General features: G+C 39.5%; 1 pseudogene; it reads right to left on the reverse strand.

The window, feature by feature from the left end:
- The window catches only part of LOC129410153 (protein bicaudal D homolog 2-like), a 166,858-nt pseudogene that overhangs the window by 88,657 nt on the left and 57,634 nt on the right, over nucleotides 1–20,567 (reverse strand).

The following is a 20,567-nucleotide window of genomic DNA, read 5'->3' on the forward strand; positions in this document are numbered from 1 at the left end:
CCATTCTCTCTACAGTTTATAGGAGGAGGTAAAAACCTTAATCTCACAAGAATCTTAAACACACCCATTCACCACCACTGGCTCAGGGTGCTTGGTGGTTGCCATGGTGCCCAGGCGGGCGTGGCACAGACATGGGGCAAAGTGGAGGCAGATGGCGGGTCCTTCGGTGCCATCTCCCGCTGTGTTCAGAGGCTTCAGAGCCAGAGGGAGTGTGTCTGCCAGGATTAACTCTAAAGGGATTTGAATACAGCAGCAGCTTGGGTCAAGGAAAAACCCAAATACTACCATTGATTCATTCCTGTCAGCTTCATCAGTCCAACTATTACTACTCTCAGTATTACTATTGGTTTGTTGTTTGCTGATACTGCAAATTAAATATAGTAAAAATATTTCTAATGTGCTTTTTTAAAATTCAGTCAGTTCCAAATGGGCACAAGTACTACAATACTTGTGTAGGGATGGACAAAAATGCAAATGGTTTGGTCAAAAAGGCTATGTGCATACACACATATTTCCACAAACATCAGATCAATTTGGACTAAACTAAACTCGAACTTGAACTAGACCGAACCAGGACTAAACCTGAACTAGACCAAGACTAAACCCAGATTAGAACAGGATTAGGCTCATACCAGCACCAAATCAAAATTAATGTGAATGTACTCTTTTACTCTTATAAAGATTTGATTGCATATAAAAATGTACCTGCACTAGCTGTTGCTTGAGTTTCTGTATCTCATGGATGTTAAGTTCGCTCAGCAGATCATCCACCAGGCTGGGGGCAGGCCGGGACAGCTCGTCCTTGGTGGGAGTGAACACACGGTTATCCTCGGCAATAGTGTTGGCCAGTTTGTGGAAGCCATTTTCAAATCCCTGCAGTGCCTCGTCGTTGTTGGGCTCCGTGGAGGCATCATCACTGAACTTAAGGCCGTCTAGGGAGATGCTCAAAGGGCTGAAGAGGAAACAGGTGTAAACAAGTCATGGATACAGCAGCTAATGTTTGACACATATTTAAATATAATATTTAAATATATAATATTTTGGAAATAAATTTGAATTTTTCTGGCATGTAAAGTAGGATTATTTTCAAAGTTCAGATTTTAAACACATCTATGAACATCAAGATTTGAGAAAATACTAAAATATGAGCTGCAAAACAAATACAAGAATTACACGCTATCATCACATCTAAAGTCTAAAAGTCTAAAACTACAGGGTTAGCAGGTTGTATTCATAATAAGACTATTAATGTTATTTTGTTGTTTATAGAGAAAAGTAGGTAATTTCAATAACTGCAGTAAATTTGCCAATTTGCCTATTACAACAATTCATTTGGGCCTTCAATTCCACTGTGATGGGCTCTAAATCTTGCAGACCTAATCTAAATGAAATCACCATTTCTCTCTAGACTACACTGACAGCTTATTAATGGCCGGCAGACATTATGTCTGTTTCTTGGTGCCTTTGGCCTTGTACCTGTGGTAGAAAGTATCTCCGATGTTCATGTAGTGGGACAGCTCTTTCCTGAGAGAAGCCTTCAGCTCCCTCTCAGTCTTGATGGTCTCCAGAGCCTCTGCCAGCTGCCTCTCTGCGATCTCCTTTAGACGAATAGCATCCTCCAACTGACTGTTCAGAAAACCTGTGTCCTCTTCTAATCGCCGGATCTCATGTTTCAGACCCTCAAACTCCACCTGGACAGAATCACACAAGGATTTACTTTTTAATAATTCTGGGATATGAGGACATGAAACAAAACATGTGGCACCAATAAAAATGGGTTTTAGGCATAGCCTCTAAGCGCTTCTCTGGGGGTTTATATGTACATCTTATTCTGTGTAATACTAATCCAAGAAATACCCACTTAATTGCCATCACTAATTAGCTCTTATAATTTTGAGTGGAAATCCTTTAATATTGCCTAAGAGAAAAGTGAAAGCGGATTTTATTCTTTTGTTTAAAATACCCTGTGACTAATGTAAAACTCATAATCTCAGACAAGAACACAAGAGCATGAAAAACTACATCACATGGTTAAATCCTATTTGAGCTTTTTTGCTTTTAAATATGCAAATTCTGTATTTTGTTATTTTTTATGAGAAGAAGCGTGTTCATGAATAATTTTACATTTACAGTAATACGAAAAGTGGTTTGTGCATGTTATTTGTCTCATAGTATTTCTAACATAGGATGTGTTTCATCTTGTAATTAGTAGAGGTCGAGATTTGTCATGTGGGACTGAAACGCCCTAATTTCATTTTGCTGAAGATTACAGAACAAGTGTTATTCCAATCAGCTCAAGTGATTAGAATAATGAACAGAAACACTGATACTGCTTCGGGGAATGCAACGACATTCAAAGTCAGGTCTTATTAAGTGCAATATTTAATGCAATATTGCAAGGGGGATTTAATATATTGCTGAAATTCCCATAGTGTAATCATACATATTTACAAAATATAAAGAATAAATACACTTCACACTTTTCATGTTTATGGCACAAAACATCATATACCTATCAACAAACAAAACAGCANTAGAGGTAGGTGAGTATTTTTTATCATTTAAACAATCGCTGCTATTTGACCGTGATGTATGTAATGCTCCGCTAACGGGGCTAACTGGCATATTAAGCTTTTCCCAAATCCTGTAGGAAGAAGGGCAATAACATCTTTCCCCTTGATAAAATTCACTAAACATTCTCTTTGTTCCGGCTTTAAATCCTCGATCTTGGGAATCGTTGACAACAAAGAATGTATGGCTCTTCGCTGATTGGCTGGTGCCCAGTCTTGCACTTCAGGGTTTTTGCGAACCGTCTATTGTATTTTTATTTCTGACCTAGTCGCTGGAGAGAAGTGAAATTGAGCAGAGGCACTAGATGGTGCCAGCCTGGCTAGTCTATTGCTATTCTATTAAAGACTCTAGGCAACACAATAACATCTCCATAGAGCCAAGTTTCTAAACAACCAAAGACCACTCTGGTCCCAGTCTACATATAGGTCAAAGAACAGAATAGGTACAAAAGAGGAGCTACGAGCCGTTCAGGTGCATCTAGTTATTTAACATTAGCACTAAAACTTTGCAGCTACAATTATTAAGAAGAAAGACCTTAGCCACGCAGAAACAGATACAGCAAAAGCAAAAATGTATTCTGCCAACTGGACAAAGGTTTTTGAGTGCAGACATTTCGCAGCTCATCCAAGCAGCTTCTTCAGTTCTGGACACTGGACACTGTCTGAAGGGAGAAGATTCTACTCTGAAACTAACATTCCTACTTGTTTACAGTTTCAGTTTGTTAACTTGGTCTTTTGAACTGTGTGAACTGTGTTTGAGTCATATTAGTTTAATCATTCAGGCCCCTAATGAGTGATCTCAAACCTAGTAGCATACTGGCTATCTCTATTCTTTTTTTTGGGGGGTTTGGGTCTGAGGATGGAGTTATAAATAGGAGATAAAAGATCTCTAAACCCTCCATTCCTGTTCAAAGATGGATTGTCTTTCCTAACAAAAAATCTTCCGTCTGTGTTGGTACATCCTCTTATGACGTGGCTGTTTTGTTTCTCCAAAATAACTCTCACTGCCGAACTGTCTGATATTTTCCTGGCTGTTTTTTTTACCTCATGAATACCTCTCTCCTATCAACTCTTAATGTAAATCGGACTGCACTGTTACATGTAGGGGGTTCCACAGTATGAATTAACCTCTGCTGATTTTTTACTGAGATCTTTGAGACCTAAATTGCCTGTTTCAATTGGACAAGCCCAGTTATCCGGTTTTCTTTGCATACAAACATAGTGAGTGCTGTAAATGTAAACTTATATTCCTTGCAATCTTCTCTGTTGTCCCTATAATTTCACACATGGCTTTGTCTCCGCTTGACACCGATAGTTTTGATCGTTGCAAGGGGGAAAGTGGAATAATTCATTTGTGAATCAGTGTGAAGATGATAATTAAAAAGAGTTGGTGCTGCGGGCAGATGATGTCTCAAATCTATCTAAACAATGCAGCTGCTGAAGTTGAGAAAATTAACTTGGAATTTAATACTGTCCATGAGTCAAATCCGCTCATGATTCGTCGATGGGAAGGCTGTTCAGATGCAAATGCGAGAGTGATTACATTTTAGACGGGCTTGTGCACAGTTGATTTGGTAATTAGTTTAAAACCCTACACATCTGATGGGATATATTGCAATTTAATGTGTGTTTTTGTGAGTTTATTTTTCCCCATTTTCAGTTATTATTTCAAAAATGAACTCCACACCACTGTAGCCACTTCCGCTGTGGGGTAGACAAAAGCGATGCTGCCAATCTGCACCGTGGAGGCTCCTCTCTCCAGCAAAAACAGTCACACACAGTCGCCACATTGATACCAAGCAATTTGTCTTGCCTAAATACACAACAACAGTTTCAACCTGGAGAGATTCAGAAAGAGAAAGTATTAGTAATTTTATTGAATGCAGTAGCTTTGGAGCTCGGACCCCAGTGGAAGACATTGCGATTTACAAGATGTCTTCCACCCGGGGCATGGACACTAGAGGTGGTAAAGGTGAGGCAGAGGAGAGTGAAGAGGATGATGAGAGGATGAGGAGAGAGATGGGCAATGAGATGATGAGGAGAGTGAAGAGGACGATGAGGAAAGAGAAGGGCACTGAGACGATGAGGAAAGTAAAGAGGAGGATGGGATGATGAGGACAGTGAAGGGGATGATGAAGAAACAGAAGGGCAATGAGAGGATGATGAGGAGAGTCAAGAGGACAATGAGAGGATGAGGAGAGTGAAGCTGCTGATGATGAGAGGATGAGGAGAGTGAATTGGATGATGAGGAGAGTGAAGAGGGCGATGAGAGGATGAGGAGAGTGAAGGGGACAATGAGATGATGAGGACAGTGTAGGGGATGATGAGAGGATGAGGAGACTGAAGGGGACGATGAGAGGATGAGGAGACTGAAGAGGGCGATGAGGGGATGAGGAGAGTGAAGAGGACGATGAGAGGATGAGGAGAGTGAAGAGGGGGATAAGGAGAGTGAAGGGGGCGATGAGAGGATGAGGAGAGTAAAGTGGATGATGAGAGGATGAGGAGAGTGAAGAGGGTGATGAGAGGATGAAGAGAGTGAAGAGGACGATGAGAGGATGAGGAGAGTGAAGAGGATGATGAGAGGATGAGGAGAGTGAAGGGGAGATGAGAGGATGAGGAGAGTGAAGAGGGCAATGAGAGGATGAGGAGAGTGAAGAGGATGATGAGAGGATGAGGAGAGTGAAGGGGGAGATGAGAGGATGAGGAGAGTGAAGAGGACAATGGAAGGATGAGGAGAGTGAAGGGGGCGATGAGAGGATGAGGAGAGTAAAGGGGACGATGAGAGGATGAGGAGAGTGAAGAGGACAATGAGAGGATGAGGAGAGTGAAGAGGACGATGAGAGGATGAGGAGAGTGAAGAGGACGATGAGAGGATGAGGAGAGTGAAGAGGACAATGAGAGGATGAGGAGAGTGAAGAGGGTGATGAGAGGATGAGGAGAGTGAAGGGGACAATGAGAGGATGAGGAGAGTGAAGAGGATGATGAGAGGATGAGGAGAGTGAAGGGGAGATGAGGGGATGAGGAGAGTGAAGAGGGTGATGAGAGGATGAGGAGAGTGAAGGGGACAATGAGGGGATGAGGAGAGTGAAGAGGACGATGAGAGGATGAGGAGAGTGAAGGGGACAATGAGGGGATGAGGAGAGTGAAGAGGATGATGAGAGGATGAGGAGAGAAGGGGATGATGAGAGGATAAGGAGAGTGAAGAGGACGATGAGGATGAGAAGAGTGAGAAGAACAATGAGGATGAAGAGAGTGAAGGGGACAATGAGGGCATAAGGAAAGTGGAGGGGACGATGAGGAGAGTGAGAAGAATGATGAGGATGAAGGGGGCGATGAGATGATGAAGACAGTGAAGGGGACGATGAGAGGATGAGGAGAGTGAAGGGTACGATAAGAGGATGAGGACAGTGTAGGGGATGATGAGAGGATGAGGAAAGTGAAGAGGACAATGACGGGATGAGGAGAGTGAAGAGGGAAATAAGAGGATGAGGAGAGTAAAGAGGACGATTAGAGGATGAGGAGAGTGGACACTGATTGGATGAGGAGGAGGTGAGGAGGAGGTCTGGTGAGCAGCAGAAAGAAGAAAGATGATGAAGGCTGAGGAGCAGGTAAACCAGAGAAGCGGTGATTCACTAGCCACACTTTTATAAACTTTTGTAAACCTTGAGGTCAGATATTTACTTGAGCGGTCAGTAGTCATATTAATCGCATTTTATTTACTGTCAATTGGAGTCCTCATTATTTTTTTCCCTGTACCAAGTGGCCATAATACTACAGCAAACCATTACAAAGACGAATAGCACACTCGCCCAAGAAGCTGACTGATTTAAGAGGCTACTACAGCAGACGTGATTTATTTTAGCGGTCTTTTAGCTGCCCATAGAGATTAATTAACATGTCAAATTATCAAATGATTTTCCACAGACAGCAGCCTGTGTGTGCGTGTGTGGTATAACGCCGCCGTCTGTCAAACTTGGAGCAGGAAAATGCATTGGGGACCCGCAGTGCCAATAAGGAGCAGAAATCACAGGAGCCTCTGTGCCGTGGAGCGTTTCCGAGCAGATAAACGCAGCGAGGGAAAGAGAGAGAGATGTTGTACCAGAGTGGGATACAGCGGGAGAGAGAGATAAAGAGTTTGTTTTGTACATCCCACAGGTGCTGGAAATCCTTGAAAATTACAGAGAGACATAGTGTAGTAATGACATATTAGTTATGTTTTTGGTATTTCACATTTTATCATTTCCAAAGATGCATATGCACTAGGGATGACCAAAACTACTGATAGATCAAGACTAGCTGTCATGCAACAATATTAATACTTAAAGTGTTTATTTATTTATATATTTTCCCATTTACAATTTTATGTATTATTTTTTAGACCTGTTCAAACTGGGGTAAAGTCCATACACCAAGGCAAAATTATTTATAGGGATGCACTGATACGATAATGGTATTGGGTACTGGCGCCGTATTGAAAATTTTGGGGGATTGGATATCGACTTCCAGGATAACGGTTCAACTGAGATCCCATTTTAGACCACAAATTGATGACTTACAAGCCAATGTTGGCCCAAAACATCTCATAATATAAACTTTTATTTTTGCAAAGCTGTCCTGTAGTTACATATCCAGGCTGGAGCCACCTAGTGCCTCCGCTCAATTTCATTTCTCTCCAGCGACTAGGTCAGGAGTCAGAATACACTAGACGGTTTGCAAGAACCCCGATAGTTGTAGACCGCGCACCGGCCAATCAGCGAAGAGGTGTGAGTCCATGACATCAAACTTAAGCACCTGTCTGGGTCCCTTTTGTGGTACAGCACAACAGTAAACAAAGCGGTCGAAATGGATGTAGATGAAGCCATACATTCTGTGTTGGCAATGATTCCTGTGATCGAGGATTTAAAGCAAACAAAGAGAATGTTTGATGAATTTTATCAAGTGGAAAGACGTTATTGCCCTTCTACTTACGGAATTTGGCACATTACATACGTCACAACCAAATAGCAGCAGTTGGTTAAATAAAAAAAATACCTGCCTACTGTCAAGCAAAGGAATCCTAATGTTGTGAGGTCAGACGGTTTCAACAAAGTGAAACTGGCTAGTAGTTACAAACCACATATGGATATTTTTTATCTCATGCTGTTTGTGTTTAAATGAAATAAATATTACACATTACTGAATCATCACATATACCGTACGATACCATAGTATTGCTTGGTATCATATCAAAACAAAAATCACTGTCCAGTACCAGTGATGGGCAGCACCAGTGATTTTTGTTTTGATACTCTACCAAGGAATACTATCAAATGCACTTTCCATTTCAGTATGTGAGGTGTCTAACTTGTTTTGCTGGCAATAGCGAAGTGAACATTTTTAAAAGACAAATCTTTGACATGGTGACTTAATAACACACAGCTCTGAGAAATGATGAAAAGTAAATAAGAGCAGTAAATTTGCACATTTAAATATTATGTCATTTTCTGATATAATGTTGTTTCCTCATCCAAAACAACAACAGCAACAACCTGAAATAGTATTTTATTTCGGTCACACAAACACAACACAAAAATCCTGCATATTTAGGTTGAGTGCTTCTTTCAAACAGAAAACACTGTGTTCCACCTTGTGATGTCATGTGGTAACACTGTTTTTAAACTCCATACACCTTCATTAGAATCATTTGGATGATTTTAGCCCATTGTTACGAACTGGCTCAGGGTTCAAACAAGAGGGAGTCCAAGCGTGTACAAAAGTTTACAAAAATAGATATTTATTAAAAACAGGATGAAAGCTAAGTTGTGGCTGCATGGTGGAGAGGAGGGAAGAGAAGAGAAGGGGCAGTCTCAAGGAGCCCACAATCAGGTGCAGGTCATTAGGTTGACCCTCCCACTCTGGAATCTGGAAGGGAGAGCGAGCGAGAGAGAGAGAGCCAGCAACAGCACAAACACATCCACAAAATACAGACCCAAGCTGGAGTCGTAACATCTCCACTGAACTGAAGGTAAAAGGTAGCTGTCGACCTGAAAACCACCACTATATGAACAGAGCATTTTGAGTTTTGGAGATGTAGACAGACCTATAATAAACTCAAACATGTAGGAATGAAACAAAACACAACTCTGGGTATGTTTTTGAGGATTATAGCATGGCTTAAAGCTCACTAGACTCCATTTTGTATATTGTTAACATTGTAAAACTGAGGTAAGAGAAGGTACAGATTTTCTGAAATATATAAAAGTATTTGAGAGGAAATGTCATGCCACGTGTGCTATTTAAAGGGACAGTCCGAAATTTTGGACATAGGACCTCATTTCCTACTTAGAGTGTTGGAGATGTGTGGAGACACTTTTTGAAATATTCCATCCAGTCCTTGTATTTGCAGAGGTCGCTGGTGCTAGGTTAGCGCATATCAATGGCCATAGTTAGCCTCTCACTAAAAACAGTCTTACCCACTGCACAAATCACAAAACAATTATAATAGCAGTCTGTCAATGTGAATGTCTGTGTCAATAGAATAATTTTAGAAGTAAAACCAACCTTGCATTTGAAAGATTAAGTCCGAGCAGTAGCAGTGAGTTCTACTTCCTGATAGAAATCTCGGCAGTGGCGGACTGATATCACCTTGCACCTATCTTACCAGCAAATTAAAATTCTGCTGCAGAGAAAATAGTTCCTCAACATGCAATGATTCATACGATGCAAGGTTGGTTTTATTTCAAACATTATTCTGTCAACACAGACATTTCCATCAACAGTCTGGCGTAATAACAGATTTGCTTCGGGTGTTTTGTGGAATGAGTAAGACTGTTTTTAGTGGCAGGCTAACTATGGCCATTGACATGCACTAGCCTAGCACCAGGGACCTCTGCAAAGGACTGGATAGAATTTTTTAAAAAGTGTCTCCACACATCTCCAATACTCTGACTCACTAGGAAATGAGGTCTGATGTCCAAAATTCGGAACTGTCCCTTTAAGATTCTGGTCCAGATTTATTAGCTGGACATCTACCCTGTTGTGTATTCTTTCATTTGTATAATAACACAAGTGGTGATTGGTCCAAAGTTACTCACTGCATGTCTAGCCTGTTGTGCAATCTTCAACTTGTATAACGTAAGTGAGTTACTTTTCAAAAGTCTTTAGACATTTCTTGATATGCCATTATAAATTAACTCTGCCTTAGCCAAGACAGAACAAAAGCGAGAAACCAATCTTAAGTATAGCATGACCATTTGCATAAAAGGTTCTTGACATGACCAATTCATGTTTCTGCAGTTGCCTTGTTATGGTAATGTCTCTAGTCTTTTCAAAGACCATAGCTATTGTATTCTACCACACTACTTAGTCATTATTAGCAATTCTTTAAGACGGTGGCAGGAATGTCTTTAGCACAGCCCCTATTAACTTACTTGATTGGACCCTTTTCCCCTAATGGATCTCATTACACGTCAGAAGCCAGAGAAGAGGGGTTTTAACTTGTAAGTGCTGTGTGGGGTTGGAGGGCCTCTTTTTCTCTTCAGGAGGTCAGAGAATGTAATTTTCCCCAGCATTTCTAGAAAAAATATAGGTCCCTAGGGTACAGAGCTGTTAAATTACTCCTGGTCATCCACGTTTGCTCAATAGACATCATAACATGCTCATCTAAATGGTCCATGGTTTAATATTGAATGTATGTCCTGTATCACTGCCCTGTCCACATGCAACAATGGCACAAGACATGACACCAAGATCAATGCCCCCTCTGTTATCAAAAACACATTAAGGAAAAAGGAAAGGAAATATTTTTTGATGATTTTATAAAGACGTGATTGTGGTCAGTTGCAAGGACTTTTTTTTAACCAAACCAAACAATTAAAAAATTCACAACCACATTGTTACACAAGAGTCACAAATTTGCACTGCCCTCAGTCTGGGTAAACAAAAAACAACCAAACAGCCTGCCGTCTCTGTTGTCATTAAACTCAAAGGAAAAATTGTTTATTTTTTTCACAATAATTTGGAAGTGGTAACAATACTGAATCTTAATGCAGAGCTGAGTAACATTCTACCTCATTAAACATCTTTGTAAGTCCCTGTGATGGTTAAATATGTATGTTTGGGCTGTTTGAAGTGTCCGTCATCTCCACATGCTGTCTCTGGGCAGAAACCCACCCTTGCCAAAGTGGCAGATGTCACCCTGAACAGTTTTCCTCTTAATGTTTGGCAATGTTATATGTTTTTGCATGTGATTATATAAAGAAGAAAAAAAAAGCCACTTTCGAGTCTATTTTTAGTCAGAGCTTCGACTGCAGCTCCCTTATGAGAATACATTATCGCTGAAAGTTACTTAGTTCTACTTTAAAAGCCTAATTGTCATCAGTTGACATTAAGCCAAGATTAAAGTGCGTATGACAGAATTTTATGATGCTCTAATTTTTACTTAATTTGGTGGAATAATAACTATTGTAATTAAAGCTGCACGCCATGTTAAAGGCCCTTTCCACCCCTTGCGACTGCAGGGTACAGGCCACCGCGAAAATCATGACTCATGTCCCCACCTACATTGCCCCTCCACAGTGGACAGTATATCTGGCACTACTCCATTTATTCCAATGAGACCGTTTCTGACATTGTCAGGGCCACACATTGGAGATAGAGGTATGTCCACATTGGGTTTTTTGTTCAGTAAGATGTGGGGAATATTTGTACCAAATTGACCAGTAGATTCATTTGGAGTGCCATTTCGTTAGCTATGCTTTGACTTGCATATCATTTGTGTTCAGGTCACAAATCTGCACAAATGCTCAGCTTTTTCCAATGTGTTTGTGAGAGATTTTTATTTTATTTTTTTATTTTTTTAATTGCAGTTTTGTTGAAACTTCACCATGGCATTATTTTCATGTTTCCTGTTTCTATGCTCCAGATGTTGTTTTAGTCTCTCATTGGGACTTTGTCCCAGGCTTGGGCCTAAATATAAATTACAGTTTTATACAAATTAAGAAGCAACTTGTGATGAAAAATTGAAAAATATGTTGAAAATTATTGGAAATTCTAAACATATTGATGACATCACACTAGGGAGAATTCTGTTTAAAAGTTTACACACCAAAAACGTATACTTTAAACTTTAATTCAACAGAATAAAGGTGTTTTCTTACATCTGTATTTGTTAGATTTTTAAAAATAATTTCTGTCTACATTAAAGGAGTTTATTTTAGTTTAGTTTACATTAGTTTTTCTAGGTAACAGTTATGGAATTCCCTAGTGTGATGGATATTTTTTTTCAAAAATTGTGACATTCCTATAGTTAAAGGTGCACTACTGCTAATGTTCCACAGAATGACATAAAACACTTACAATTATTAAATATCTCCATGAAGAAAAGCATTTGATGGGCCCTCCACCAGAAAAGTTTCACAATGCACTTTTAAATAAGCCTCAGCCCTCAATCTGAGTCATTTTCTACATGTCGTGAATGCAAATCTAGGGTGTAAATGTGTCGTGGAGGTGGAGATGATGGCAGGTGTAAACAGTACAAGTAAAGAGACAGCGTTTCCCAGAACACACAGGTGATTATGGGGCTACAGCTGCACTGGCTGCTCACTGGAAGAGCTAAATGGTCACTCAGGGGCAAGCAGTTTGAAGATGCCAGAGGCGACTTCAACAAGAAATGCACTCCAGGGGTTCACAGATAGCTGTGTTACCAAATTTTAGGGGATTCTTTGCAGCCAAGGTTGAGTTATAGCCTAATTCATGTGTCCAAAGACAGGCCATTGAGGAAAAAATGTCATTACCACAAAACTATTACTACTACTGTTCCTGATTTTTATTATTTACTGTATAGTTCAGGACAATTTGCATCATATAGTGTGGTGTAAAAATAGGTAAAAAATCCCATTGGCTGACTTTGCCACTATATGTTATTACATATTTCAATGGATGAGAACAATGTAGTAACAATAATCTAAATAATCTGTGTTACAACACTAGAGTGGGTGAAGGTAACAGTTCAAACTTGGCCATGTTCCACACTCATGGTTCAAAATCATGTACAGGGATTTCTGTACAACATTGCTATTATTTAGACCTAAACCTAACCTAACCTAACCTAAAAACTCAAATCTAAACCTAGATTAGGACTAAACTTCAGGACTGGAACAGGACCAACCAATGTCGACATCAAGATTAAGGAAGAATGTCAGCCTGATTCATCAGCCGGTTTCAAATTTGTGGAAACTGTCTGACCTGGCAGCATTAGAATTTGTTTGCTTGACGGTAGGCGGGTACTTTTAAAAAAAAATCTAACCAATTGCTGCTGTTTGGTTGTGACATATGTAATGCGCCAAATCCCGTAGGAAGAAAGGCAATTAGTTAGTTAGTTTATTTATTTAATGAGACAGGGACAGTGCACAATCTACATTGACCTTAACAGGAGAGATGCATTGTACCAGGTTGTAGCACCAGTGCTAATTTCCACCTGTCGTCCCTGGGCAGGTTGATTGATAGTATTTAATTGACCTTAGCTATCAGCTATCAGCTATTTTTCCTGGAGACCTATATAGCATGTTTTGAGTTACAGTAACGACTTTCCCCTTGAGAAAATTCATCAAACATTCCCTTTGTTCCGGCTTTAAATCCTCGATCTCGGGAATCGTTGCCATCACAGAATGTATGGCTTCATCTACATCCATCTTGACTGCTTTGCTTACTGTTGTGCTGTACCACAAAAGGGACCCAGGCGCTTGAGTTTGACATCATTTCTTCACAGCTCTTCGCTGACTGGCTGGTGTGCTGTCTACAGCTTCTGGAGTTCTTGCAAACCGTCTAGTGCAGGGGAGGGCAAACTATGGCCCGGGGGCCATATGTGGCCCTTTAATCTTTTTAAGACGGCCCGCCAATCTTGAATAATAGTAATGATTTTCAGTGTTTTAAAATTTAAAAACGTGTTGATATTTTGTTGTAATGCTTTATAATGATTTTCAATTATGTGGTACATCAATAATGTAATATTATAACATGTATTTTTTTTCTCTTATGAGGTGGATTACCAAAAAACTTCATTCATCTGCTCCTTGTCCGGCCCTTCTGTCAAATTTTAGAACCCTTAGTGGCCCACGAGTCAGAAAGTTTGCCCACCCTTGGTCTAGTGTACTCCGATTCCTGGCCTAGTCACTGGAGAGAAATGAAATTGAGTAAAGGCACTAGGTGGTGCCAGCCTGGCTAGGAGAATGCAGCCTAATGGATAAAAATAAATAAATAAATAAATAAAACTTTTTTATCCAGTACTTTAGGTATATGGTAAAGAGAACAGTTGTGTGCTGTGGATTAGGCATTCACCCACCAACTAAAGGTTGAGTGGTTCTGAATTTATCCAACTAAGCCAAGCACATACTTTGTTGTTGCTTTGATGTTTAAAAAAAAAAGCCAATATTTCAAAGTGGAAAATAAGAATAATTAAAGAATGGTCATAGTTAATCAGACAGTGTTAAATTAAAAACAAAACAAATTACAACCAAACATGCAGACAACTGTTTAAATACAATTTCTTTCCACCAATGTTTTTCATACCCCAAGGTTACTAGCACCCTTTTACCCATAACCCAATTTAATTCCTTTTTTCCACGGCAACATCTCATAATGGCTGTTTCTTTGCACGGTTCCCTCCTGAGATTATCAAGATTGACAGTATCCAACAGAGACTACTGCGCTACACTAATTGAATGCTAATGTTGTCTTGAGTTGTTGTTTGATAAGCAGACCCCAGGTGACCACAGCTCCAGTTAACCTTATTTAGACCAGGATTGAGGTTGCAATTAATCTTTATATAGACCCACTCAGATGTGCTATTCGCAGACACACTAGGGACTGGCGAAGTTCTTTAGCTATCAGGACACTAAAAGGTTTTATTAAAGGTTACTACAATCCAATATTAGAGAGTTTTCTTCACCGTGTGGTAGTTTGACAGCTCAAAGCACTATCTGTATGACCTTTTGCTGTGCTTCCCAATTTGACATAGTACAACATGCGAATAGGGCTGGTTTGGTTGGGTAAGTGTTCTCTGACTGCATCTAAGCAGACCTGTTATGCAAAATTGACTCTTGTGAGCTTTTTAGGCACATTTTAATGTTGTTATGGCATCAAAAACACACCGGGGTTGTGTTGTTTCATTCACACATATAAGCATTTGCATTAGTCTGTATATATCCCCAAAGCTCAAAATGCTCTGTTACACCTTGTGATGTGAAGAAGTGGTATGTTTTATGAATTCTTTTAAAAAACACACAGTCTGGGCAGGTACAAAATAAGTGAGAGGTGGTTTCATTTTTCAGTTTGCAAAATGTACAGTTTGTGTCCATTGCCCTTCTAAGATGATTCTTTACCAGATAACAGCGACGTAGAAATTTGTAGCAGATTTTCCCTTTGCTTGTTGGTGATGAGATATTTGTGAAGTCATGTCCGTACATTTTTCCATGGAATATTGTCAGTAGAGTCAGGCTGCTAACAGTGTATGAGTAGGGCTGTTTGGGAGGTGCACTTGGGGCGATAGTTGCTCTTTTTCCGTGGTGACTCATTATAAGGCAAGTTTCTTTGAAGACGAAGCCAAGTAAGTTCCTTTTGAAAAGTTTTTCAAAGTTTGGTGCGCAGCGTCTTCACTCACGCCTACTCAAGCCGCCATCTTCAGGTGCTGGCGCTGTCCTGCCGCTTCCCCAGTTTAGGCTGCTGGCTCCACTAATGACATCACTCTGTTGCAGCCAATGAAATAGCGGCAGGGTTAACCCTGTCGTCATATCACTGAATACGTCTCACAACGTCTAATAAACAAAATGTGAACTAAAACGTGTTCAATTCTTACTGTTGAGTTTGGAAAAATATCGGAATAAATGTATATTTTTGTGTATATAAAATAAAATGTCAAATATTGGTAGGGACTATTTTGTCTTCCCCAAATATTGGTTGTGACATGTCCCCACTGTCCCTACGCAAACCTACACCCTTGAGTAGGTTTAAAGTTTTTGCTCAGTAGAGATTGGAAATTCCAGGACTAAAATGATCCAAAAAATATTCTAATGAAGGTGTGTGGAATTTAAAAACACAGTGGAGCTCTTCCTGTATTACCATCACAAGGAGGAACAGAGTGGCCGTGGCTCAGTTCTCTTTCCTCACTTCCTTCTGCTGAATTCCATTCCTAAATCTTCCATTTTTCAGCTGTCAATCAAAAATGTCATATTGAGTAGTGTCCCAAAGGAAAAAAAAAAAGGAGTAAACATGAGGGAGGATTCAGGAGGCAGATGTCAGATAAAATAATCAAAATTTATTGGTCTCAGTGAGGAGTTTATATCTTCTCTTCTCCCTGTGTCTCCTCTGTGAGTGGAACTTCCTCACCCATTTCCTGTAAATAGAAACGTGAGGAAAGAGAAATGAGACACGGTTAGTGTGAGTTTTGAAGCATGTGTCACAAATTTCTGGAGATTAAACAGAATCTCTTCATGGCTTTGCTAACTGCTTATCAGTCATACTTCCAAGTAGATGCAGACAACCAGATTTTTTTACACTCTTATTTACTATGTGGAAAAATGGGTACTGAGCAGAATTGCCAAGTCCACTTCTTTATAGCGACTTTGGGTTTCTTTTTTGGAAAGTCACTTGCATTTTATTTATTTATTTATTGGCTTGTTCCTGACTGGCACTTTCACATTATAAAACATGCATTTTTCCATTTCATGAACACCCAGTTAAGACTGAAATATAGGCTGTTTACAGTTGATCAACATTTTAAAGCTGTTTTTGATGATGAACGTGTTATTAAAATATGTGCATCTCATTAGCACTCGCTCATGGTGTTTAAATAGCATTATTTTTTTAGACTACATTGGGCTAGTGTTGCTTGTTTTGGGCTTTTTTCAAAGGCTTAGTATCTTATTGGTCTCTGAATATCTGGCAACACTGCACTGCAAACACTAAAATCTTGCCAAGTCACATCAAGTTAATGATAAAACTTTTTAAATTCAAGTCATCTTATTTCAGTAAATTTCACTTGACAAGTAAAATGATCTATTAATGGAACAAGACGCATTTGTACGTAAAATAGGAAACTAAATCTAATTTATTCCATTGGTAGATAACCACTTCAAGTCGTGTTGTGGGGAGAGCTAGTCGTGTAGCTTATAACTGTTGTGACCACCAGGGGGCATCGGTAAGAATGCACGATGAGAGATGATGCATTTTTATGACTTTTATTGAAAACGTTGAACTTTTGTGTGTGTGTGTGTGTGTAGTCCTGAAACATACAAACAGAGGGGAAAAAAATATAAATTATAATATACTCTATAAATACAAACAAACACGTCAGAAACAAGTGGTAAGTGCTCTGTAATAATAGCGGGCTGTTAGCTGGCTCTTAGCACTTGGCACTTAGCATTTCCTCATATTACAAATAAACATGTAATTGGCCCTTAAACACACATTTTCTATAATCAACTAATGTTAACAACTTCAAAACACTCTGAAAATATGTTGCCGTATATGTGTGCCTTTTTTAAACTACTACTCACTTCTTTAATACGCACAGGAATCTTGCTCCCACGAGCTCTGCATGGCGCACTGAGAAACAACTAAAACACGTAGCACTGTCAACCAAACTTGAAAATGATAGTATCTGATCTGATTGGTTACAATGTCTGTCAATCAAATACCCAGTAGAAATAGATGTCCTTCGACGCAAGTGGAATCTATTCTAGGGTGACCATATTTCCGTTTGTAAAAACCCGGACACCTTTCTACTGTGGTCACCTCCGAGCCTGTCCAACAGTGAGTCCTGTTTCATTTCTGGTTTACTCCTGTTTTAGTCCTAGTTCAGTCCTGGTTTAGTCCTCCTCTTCAGTTGTGGAATCAGTCCTGGGTTAGTCCTCCTCTTCAGTTGTGGAATCAGTCCTGGGTTAGTCCTGGTTTAGTCTTGGTTCAGTCCGTGGCATAGGCAGCACAAAAGTTTGATATAATCTCGGGTTAACTGGTGGATGCGGTGCTGTACTGCGCGGTGCCATACTCTGCGCTGTAGGCTCCATTACGGAATAAATGAATCTTGGGTTCATTACATAAAGAAGGAGGAAAATAACATAAGGACGACAGCAGCAATAAGTTTTAAGAAGGATGTAAAAAGGGTTGTAACTGTCCTGTCTGAGAAAAGTGTACAAAGTTTGTGGTGAGGGTTTTACAGCCTTAAAACAGATATAATAATTGTAAAATATAAAGTTGACTACTTTGTGGATTTCACCTATCGGGGGTTATTTTTTTTTAGAACGTAACCCCCACGATAAACGAGGGATCACTGTACTCTCACCTTGCAACCTGTGCACATGGCCTCCCACTTGTCTCGACCGGGATTGAAAACGGAGAATTTCTTGTACAAATCATTGCTAAATGCGCATTTGCTCTTCGGTATGTTGCAGACTGACTGACTGTTTGTATCTGCTCGTTCCTTCTGAGTGCACAGAGAAGTAAGAGAGAGTTATAATGGCACCAATGAACGGTAATGAAAACCCAAACATTTCCATCACTTGAAAAAAGAAAACCCGGACGCCCAGGACAAGACGCAAAAGACGGACATGTCCGGGGAAAAACAGACATTTGGTCACCCTAATCTATTCAGAACTGTAAAATGTTCTGAAGTCATGAACTTATCTAGATATTGCTTTTTGTAGTGTGGTACGGTGCCTTTAATTTAAGTTCTAATTCCTCCATTCATAATTACTTCACATTATCATCAACATATTGAGGGACTTGCATGCTTGGTTTGCTAACTGTTCCTTGAATTCCTTTTGAAATTCTTGAACTTTTCCCAAACCTTTATTTGCACAAGTAACCCTGATTAGCATAATTTAGCTTGTCGAGTAATTTAATAGATATCGCCATTTTACTTTGAAAATGTTTCCTTGAACCATCAGGCACCATTGTATGTAGAGTCATTTGAAAATCTGTGAATAGCACTAGTTTAAAAATCAAGGTACTACTCGTTTTTCCCAGTTGCATTAGCGCACACAATGCTTGTAATGAGAGTGGCTTTGACATCTAGGCATTTTTTTCTTTCAGTAGGCCAACCTCCAGTCCAAATCATCCCAGCTTGGAGGACCTTTAATCAGTGAGGGCAGACTGGTCCTTCATGCAGCTTGGATGAAAAAAAAAAAACAAGATTTGTTCAAGGGAGAGAAAAAGTATTGGACATTTCAGCGCAGCACACATCTTTGACTTAATTGCAGAGTGGATAGCAATTTATAGCCTTTGTTCTGGTGCCGTTTTCCTGATGCACTTGAATGGCTGAAAAGGTTGAAGACAATAGGGAGACATTATGGAGAGTCGCAGCTTTCAAAGATGTAATGAGACCTATTATTACAATCAAACATCTAAGAACTATTGTACAGAAAGTATGTGAGTAAGTGGAATGTATATGTTTTTATCGTTTCTAAGTAAGATGTTTTATGGGAATTCACAGAACATTTTTCATACAGATTATTTCAAGCATTTTGGTTTATTTCAGTTCAGTTTCACTTTGCCTGTGGCAGCATAATGTGAGTTTTACGCAAGTTATGACCAGTTGGTAAAATCTTTTTTTTTTTTTTTTTCTCAGTTTTTTCAGTTTTTGGCCTTGTTGAAGATGAATTTACCAGAGGAAGATTGTAGAGATTTTGACAATGATAAATCTAATTGAACTGAAGTCTTAAGAATAGGATATAACTGTATATTCTCATCTGGTATGGAATATGGAGCACAACAGTCAAAGACCAACAAAGTTCTGGGAATAAAGAGTTTAATGGCATGCTGTCTGTGTGGTAAATAAGGTATAACTTGGTTGTTTTTAGTCCAAAAACACACTTAAAACTTAAAATTGGTCATTTGTGTATATAATAACTTTTTTTTTTTTTAATTAAGGTTTATTAAGTTTCAGAAACTGGTTTTAAATAACATTATAAGTCTTGTGGTCATTAGTTGCCCCACAGCAGCTTTCAAATGATTAGGCCTGAGTGCCAGAAGCTGAAGGGCAGAGTGTCCGGTAAGTGCACTGACAGGAAGTGACCAGGGACCCTCACCATGACATAGGAATGCACCCCATTATTCACCCAGTGAATAATGGTGAAATCAAAAGTTGTCTACATTTTTTAGTACAAATCTTACGGTCTATGTGGAGTGAAGTTGCAAAAATTGCAATTTTTTATTTTTTTTTTAAATGTTGATTTATTCAAATTGCTCCTATTTGCACCTACAAAGTCTGAGCATTTTGCCCTAAATATTTCTTGCTACTTAATGTAAAAAAAAGAAAAAAACTGACACATCTGCATCCCCCTAAGGGATGGATTTAAAATTAGATATAGGGAGAAAAATATTTTGTTTTTCCAAAGTGCACAAAATTCCATTTTGTCATCCCAATCAAAAAAGTCAGTGACTCCCATGCCATATTTTTTACCTAGCCATAGTGATGACAGAAACTCTCAGAAATGTTGCAAAATCTCCAAATCTCAAAATGGGTTACAAAAAATGAACTTTGTTGTAGAAAAACAAAATTAGATTAGGGTTAGAGTAAGGTTAGGGTCAGGGTTAAGATTTGGGGGGTTAGGGTAAAAGTTTGGTTTGGTCAGGGTTATGGTTAGGGCTTAGGTTAAGGCTAGGATTTGGGTTAGGGCAGCGGTTTTCAGTAGGTGAGGCCCACTTCCCCTGGGAGGCGCCTGGTTTAGTCCTGGTTTAGACCTAGTTTAGACCTGGTTTATACCTGGTTTAGACCTGGTCTAGTCCTGGTGACCTACTCATGTTCAGTGATGTTAAAAGTCACCTCAGTTAGGCCTGCATGAAAAATTATTGGAAATTATTTGCTGTTGCAAAAATTTTTAATGAATGCATTAAAAAATTATTATAATACAATACAATATTAACTCTTCATTGCAGGAACACAAAAGATGCATTTACTTCAAAGGCCTGTGTGGGGGAGGGCAGGTGGATGGGATTTTGGGCACAGGGAGAACTTGGCTGTCT

This window comes from Boleophthalmus pectinirostris, unplaced genomic scaffold (assembly GCF_026225935.1).
Source record: "Boleophthalmus pectinirostris isolate CB_2022bp ecotype Guang Dong unplaced genomic scaffold, ASM2622593v1 HiC_scaffold_21, whole genome shotgun sequence".
Classification (NCBI taxonomy): domain Eukaryota; kingdom Metazoa; phylum Chordata; class Actinopteri; order Gobiiformes; family Gobiidae; genus Boleophthalmus; species Boleophthalmus pectinirostris.